At 35.4% G+C, this 7,751-nt stretch overlaps 1 non-coding gene across 1 annotated transcript; it reads left to right on the top strand.

The window, feature by feature from the left end:
- Positions 1 to 1,751: 1,751 nt before the first annotated feature.
- LOC122232043 lies at positions 1,752 to 1,856 on the top strand. Its single transcript, XR_006209373.1, has one exon. It is a non-coding gene; the product is annotated as a U6 spliceosomal RNA (small nuclear RNA).
- Positions 1,857 to 7,751: the final 5,895 nt, after the last annotated feature.

Genomic DNA, 7,751 nt, shown 5'->3' with positions numbered 1-7,751 from the left:
CTCTTTTATGCTATTTGTCATATAGATCTCTTCCTTAGTGAACAATTTCTGGTTAGACTTATAAATTATTTTACTAGCTACAACCCATAACTTCTGCTCTACTAACAGACAATCTGTATAAAATCAAAATCTATAAAACAACTTGATGCCTGCTTTTTTTTCAGTGAATCTGTGACTTCCAATTCTGCCCAAAATGAACTTAAAAAAACCCTGAATTTACAGTATCAACTAAAAAGATAGGAACCTGAAGAAAATATTTGAAACAAAGGTTTTAAAGACATTGGACACTGGGCTATGAAGACGACATGAGAAACAAGATTCTGTCTGTGATTGTCCCAATTGATTTCCTTGAGAGACTTTTCAGGCTGAAGCACAGGCAAGGGAACCTGGGGGTGAGCCCAGTACATTCCCTGAGATGAGGAGACATGTCTGATAGACCGGAAAACAGACACAAAATTTCACAGGGCAGAGTATCAAAAGAGAAGAGATAAGCACGAGAAAACTCCAGAGAATTGCATGAAGATTCCATTCAGTATTAAGCAGAGTATGCATGGAATGAGACTACCAGATGATGGTGGGGGAGGAGAGGGAAGCCAAGAGAAAGATTAGAGAGAAAAGAATAGACAGTCAGAAAGGAATGAGAACATACTGGTTATCAAGAGCCAGACTACAAACCCTCATAATTCCTGGGGGCATTGGGTAGAAGATTTAGAATGGTCTTGCCTCAGAAGTAGAAAATAATTATCCCTAGGCTAAATGCTACTCTGGTACTGACTAATAAATACCAAAAACAAAAAGTGAAAGCATCAAACTGTATCCAAATAATTTATAACCACATTCCATAACAAAATTCGACTATAAGAAACATAAAATTTTCAAGCACCCAACAAGGTGAAACATCGCATGTCTGGCATCCAATCAAAAATTAGCGGGCATAGGGGCGCCTGGGTGGCTCAGTCAGTTAAGCGGCTGACTTCGGCTCAGGTCATGATCTCGCGGTCCATGAGTTCGAGCCCCGCGTCGGGCTCTGTGCTGACAGCTCGGAGCCTGGAGCTGTTTCAGATTCTGTGTCTCCCTCTCTCTGACCCTCCCCCATTCATGCTCTGTCTCTCTGTCTCAAAAATAAATAAACGTTAAAAAAAAAAAAGTTTTTTTTTTTTTTTAAATTAGCGGGCATTAAATAAGGGCAAAAATAACTATACACAATGAGAAGCAAAATTGATAAATCAAAAGACTCAGTGCTAACACAGAGGATGGAATGAGCAGACAAGAACATTAAAATGAATATTATAATTGCATTCCATGTGTTCAAAAAACTATAAGATTGAACATGCTAAGTAAAACCTTGAAGATATAAAAAAGATCATACTGAATTTATGATTAAAACTACAATGAGTTAGGGTGCCTGGGTGGCTCAGTCAGTTGAACATCCGACTTCAGCTCAGGTTCTGATCTCGCAGTTCATGAGTTCGAGCCCACGTTGGGCTCTGTACTGACAGCTCAGAGGTTGGAGCCTGCTTCAGATTCTGAGTCTCCCTCTCTGTGTCCCTCCCCCGCTCGTGTTCTCTCTCTCTCTCTCTCTCAAAAATAAACATTTAAAAAAAAATTTTTAAACTACAATGAGATTAATGAGATCAGATAAAACTACGACATCTGAGAGTAAATACACACTTGATAAGATTAATAGCAGATTACACATTGCAGAAGAAAATATCACTGAACTTGAAAATGCAGCAATATAAACGATCTCACTGCTCACTCTGGCAGCACATGCACTAAAATTGGAACAACAGAGAGAAGATTAGCATAACCCCTGCACAAGGATGACACAAATTTGTGACGTAGTCCATATTTTTAAAAACATTCATAAGTACAAGGGTGCCTTGGTGCCTCAGTCAGTTAAGCCTCTAATTCTTGATCTCAGCTCAGGTCACAATCTCAGTTTCAGGAATTTGAACCCCACATCGGGCTCTGTGCCGACAGCGTTGAGCCTGCCTGGGATTCTTTCTCTCCTCTCTCTCTGCCCCTCCCCTACTGGTGCTGTATGCGCCCCCCCTCAAAATAAACATTGAACAAAAATTTTTTTAAAGATTCATAAATACAGAGTACAAACTGGTAGACGCCAGAGGGAAATGAGTGGGGAGGGGGGATGAATGAAATACGTGAGGGGGATCAAGAGGTACAATCTATCAGTTATAAAATAGTCATGGAGATGAAACATAAAACACAAAGAATATAATCAATAACACTGTAATAACATTGTACGGTGACAGTTGGCAACTGCACTTACCATGGTGAACGTGTAATGTACAGAATTGTCAAATTACTGTGTTGTATACCTGAAACTAATATAACGTTGTATGTCAACATTGTATTCTTCAGTTAGAAAAATAACATTAAAAAATATCCCAAATGAAACTGAGAAAAAAAATGTTTTAAAAGACTTAAAAACAAAAATGAACACAGCATCACTGACCTGTGGGACAATATTAACTGGCATAATACAGGTGCAATTAGAGTCTTCAAAAAAGGGGAAAAGAGGACAAAAAACATATCTGAAGAAATAATGGCTTAAAAATGTCCAAATTTGACAATAATAAAGATGTAAAGCTTAACAAAAACTAAGCACAAGAAACATGAAGAAAACTACAAAAGAATGCATCATGATCTAACTGCTCAGTAACAGTGATGTAGAGAAAGTCTTAAAAACACTAGGAGAGGGGCACCTGGGTGATTCAGTCGGTTAAACATCTGACCTCAGCTCAGGTCATGATCTCGCGGTTCACGGGTTTGAGCCCCCCGTCAGGCTCTGTGTTGACAGCTCAGAGTCTGGATCCTGCTTCGGATTCCGTCTCTCCCTTTCTCTGTATCCCTTCCCCGTTCACACTCTGTCTCTCTCTCTCTCTCTTTCAAAAAATAAATAAACATTAAAAAAAAAATTTTTTTTAAAGCACCAGGAGAAAAAGACACGTTACACAGAGAAGAACAAAGTATGACAGATTTCATATCAGTGACAATGCAATATCTCTAAATTATTTCAATAAATACTTTCAAGCATTTTAGTACTGTCAACCTAGGATTCTATGCCCAAACTATCTCTCAAAAATGAGATGAAATAAATATCTTTTTCATTCAGACACATAAAAACTGAAATAATTCATTTGCAACAGACTTGCACTGTAACAAATGTTAAATGAAGCCCTCCAAGCACTGGAAAATTTTATCAGATGAATATGTATAATTACATAAAAGAATGTAAACGTACAAGAAATGGTAATTTTGTGAGCCTATATAACATTTTTCCCACCATTATCTAAATATTTTAAAAGAAAATGATTTAAAAAAAAAAGAATGTAGCAAGGAATTTACAGCATTTATATATCAATGAAATGTATGACAACAATATCACAAATGCCAAAAGGGAAAAATACTATTGCAACATTCTTATACCAAATGTGAAATGACATAACTATTGCCTGAAGGCAGACTATGATATGTTTTAGAAGTGTGTAAAAACAATAATGCAACTTTTGTAATAGTACAGTATAGAATTACATTATCAAGACAACAAAGGAGATAAAATAGGGCCATTACAATTATTAGTCAAACAAAAAGGCAAAAAAGAAGAAAGAGCTGACCAGTGGGGGAGAAAAGACAGGAAAAATGAAAAACAAATAACAAGTAGCAAGGTGGCAGATTTAAATCTCATTATATCAAAAAATCATATTAAATATAATTGGCATGTGACACAAATTAAAAGATTTATAATTAGATAAAAGGCAAGATTCAACCACAGCCACCTATGAGAACCTCACTTCAAATACAAAGACAGAGTAGTTTATAAAATTAAAACAATGCAAAAAGGTACACCACAGTAATACTGTAACAAGAAAGTTGGCATGGCTATAGCAACAACAGACAAAGTAAATTTCAGAGCAAAATATTTCACCAGGGATAATGAAGGTCTTTTCATCATAATAAAGGTGTCAGCTCATCAAGCAGACCTAATAATGGAGTTTCAAAATTCTTAAAACAGAAACAGACCAAACAGCAAGGAGAAACAAGCAAAGCTACAAAATTATATTGAAATATTTCATATTTCAACTTTCTTTTCTCAAAAATTGACAGAAAACACATACAAATTCAGTAAGTATACAGAAGAGTTGGAAAGCACTACCAATCAGTTTAACTTACATCTCATCCAGTAAGGGAAGAATACACATTCCTTTTTTTTTTTTTTTTTTTTTTCTTTTTGGGAGAGAGAGACAGAGAAAAAGAGAGAGAGAGCATTTGAGTAGGGGGGTAGCGAGAGAGAGAATCCCAAGCAGGCTCCATGCTCAGCACAGAGACCCACACGGGGGTCAATCCTATGACCCTGGGATAATGACCTGAGCAGAGATCAAGAGTGACATTTAACCGAATGAACCACCCAGGTGTCCCCCTGAGAAGAATACACATTCTATTCACCTTCACATGAAACAGTAAGCAAGAGAGATCATACTCTTGGAGATAAAACAAGTTTGAATAAATTGTAAATTATCAGAGTCATACAAAATATGTTCTCGGACCCCAATGCAATTGAGTAAGACAAGAGTAGAAGAACTATACCTGGAAAACACCAAGTATGGGGAAATTAAACAACATGTACCTAAATAATCCCCACATCAAAGAAGAAATTAAAGAGGACAAGAGAAATGAAAAGAGATTGCATTTTTCCCCTAATTTTATTGAAATAAAATGGTCAAACAGCACTGTGTAAGTTTAAGTATACAGCATAATAATTTGATAAAAAAGTTTTTTTGAGTTGTAGGAAAATAGAAATGTGGTACATAATTTGTGAGATGCCACTGATTAGAGAGAAATGCACAGGACTAAATGCCTACATTACGAAGAATAAAGATCATAAAATGGTGACATCAACTTCTACCTTAGAAATCAAAAAAACAAAAACAAAAGCAACAACAACAACAACAACAACAACAACCCAGAACAAATAAACCCAAATTAGGAAAAAGAAAGAAAATAATAAAGATCAGAATGGAAATCAATAAAAAAAATTAGAGCAATAGAAAAAAATCAATAAAATGAAGAATTGGTTTTGAGAAGATGAAAAAAATTTACAAGCTTAGGACTGAACTGATCATAAATAAAAGAATAAATTACCAAAATTGAGACAGATTAAACTGCTACAGATATTGAAAGATTAATAAAGATTAATATCATGAACAACATTCTCTCAGTAAATCTGACAACTGAATGAAATGGATAAATTCCTTGTAAAGCACAAACTACCAAAACGCACTCACAGGAAGAAAAATAGAAAACCCAAATAGCCCAGTATCTATTAAAGATACTGATTCATAGTTAAGATCTACCCACAAGAAAAACTACAGACCCATATCACTCTGCTGGTGAATCCTATCAAACATTTAAAGAACAAATAATACCAATTACACACACACACAAATTATAGGAAAGGAAATATTTCCCAACTCATTTATGAGTATAGCATTACTCTGATCCCAAAATCAAAAACAAAACAAAACAAAACAAACTACAAGCCAACTTGCCTGATGAATGTAAAAACTCCTTACAAAATGTTAGTAACTAGAATACAAATTATTTTGTATAAAGGATAATATACTAAAACCAAGTACGGTTTGTACTGTGAATGCAATCTGGATTTAATATTCAAATATCAAGGGCACCTGAGTGGCTCAGTCACTTGGGCATCCAACTCTGGATTTCAGCTCAGGTCATGGTCTCACGGCTTGTGGGATCAAGTGCCACGTTGGGTTCTATGCTGACAGAGCAATGCCTGCTTGGGATTCTCTCTCTGCCCCTCCTCTCCTGTGTTCTCTCTTTCTCTCTCTCTCTCTCTCTCTCTCTCTCTCAATAAATAAGTAAACTTTTGAAACTTCAAATATCAATCTATATAATTTAGCATATTGATATAGTAAGAAAAAATACTCTTATTTCAATACAAGCAGAAAAAGCATTTGACAAAATGCAAGATGCCTTATTGATAAAAACTCTTATCACACTATGAAGAGTAGGTAAATTACTTAAACTGAAGAAAAGCATCATTAAAAAACAAATCCTACACTAGTAAGTCTGACTGCTTTCAGCTTGAAATTGGGAAGGAAGCAATGACATTCATTATTACCACTTATATACAGCACTGCACTGGGGTCAGAACCAATGTAATAAAAGAAGCAAGAAATAAATTAAAAGCAAATAGATAATGAAAAGAAAAAAAAAGTTCTCTGCATAGAAATGATATGATTATTTATGTAGATATTAACAGAGAATCTACAAAATAACTACTAAAAGTAACAAGTGAAATTAGCAAGGTCATGGAATACAAGTTACCATATTAGAAGCCAATTAAATATACATTAGTAACAAAAATTTGAAAAATGAAATTTAAAACTCAACTCCATGCAGAGTTGCAACAAAAACCATGAGAATATTTACGATCAATTCAAAGAAAGGATATCCAGATGTATACACTAAAAAATAAAAAATATTGCTGAGCAAAAATAAAGATGACCTAAATAAATGGAGTGATATATCACGCTCATGTGTTCTAAGACCTGATGTTGCTTACAAGGTCTCTTCGCCAAGCTGATCTACAGATTCAGTACAATCCAAGTCAAACTTTCAGCAGTAGCGGTAATGTGTTATGTGCAGAAAATGATAAATAATTTTAAAATTTTGACTAAAATGGAAGGGATCTAGAACAACTAAAGATATTTTAACATAACGAAAACAAAGCTTGAGGACCTACCCTCCCTGATTTCATGACTAACTACAAAACAACAGTAATCAATCCATTTGGGTACTGGCAAAGAGATAAATGTATCCTTAATGGCACAAAACAGAAGGTTCACAAACAGTTCCATAAATACACATTCAAATGATGTGAATTCAATGTGTTATTCAATGGAGAAATAAATGTTTTTTTCAACAAATGGTACTGGATCAACTGGTTATCTGATGAGTTACATTACATACACAAGAAAAAGTAAAATTAGGAAGACCAACTGTAACAAGTGTTAACAAAGATGTACAACAATTAGAACTTTCACACACTACTAGTGGGAACTATTACATGGACAACTACTCTCACGGAATGAACGTCTGTTTTCCCCCCAAATTCTTATGGTGAAATCCTAACTCCCAAAGTGATGCCATTAGGAGGTGGGGTCCTTGGGAAATGATTAGCTCATGAGAGCAAAGCCCTCATGAATGGGATTAGTGCTCTTATAAAAGGGACCCAGAAGAGCTCTCTTCTACTCTTTCCACCATGTGAGGATACAAGGAGAGAGAGGCATTCCAACCCAGACAAGAGGAGTCACCAGAACACAACCATACTGGCATCTTGATCTTGGACTTCTAGCTTCCAGAACTGAGACATAAATGTCTGTTTCTAAGTCACTCAGTCTATGCCACTTAGTTATAGCAGCCCCAACTGACCAAGTCAACTAAGTTACAAAGTCTTTTTGGTTTCTTAAAAGTTAAATAGCTGCTCAGCCACTCCACACTTTAGTGAAGATGCATGCAAGCATTAAGGCCACACAAACGTGAATGTTTACACCAGCTTTACTGGAATTGCCCAAAACTGCCAACAAATCAAGTGGTCATCAGCAGCAGAATGGATAAAGGTATAGTAGTATATACATTACACAATGAAACACTATTCCACAACAACAACAAAAATGAACTACTGATACAGAATGTATACATCT

This window comes from Panthera tigris, chromosome A1 (assembly GCF_018350195.1).
Source record: "Panthera tigris isolate Pti1 chromosome A1, P.tigris_Pti1_mat1.1, whole genome shotgun sequence".
NCBI lineage: Eukaryota > Metazoa > Chordata > Mammalia > Carnivora > Felidae > Panthera > Panthera tigris.
The sequence above is the reverse complement of the archived record's forward strand: the minus strand, read 5'-3'. Positions and strand labels throughout refer to the sequence as shown.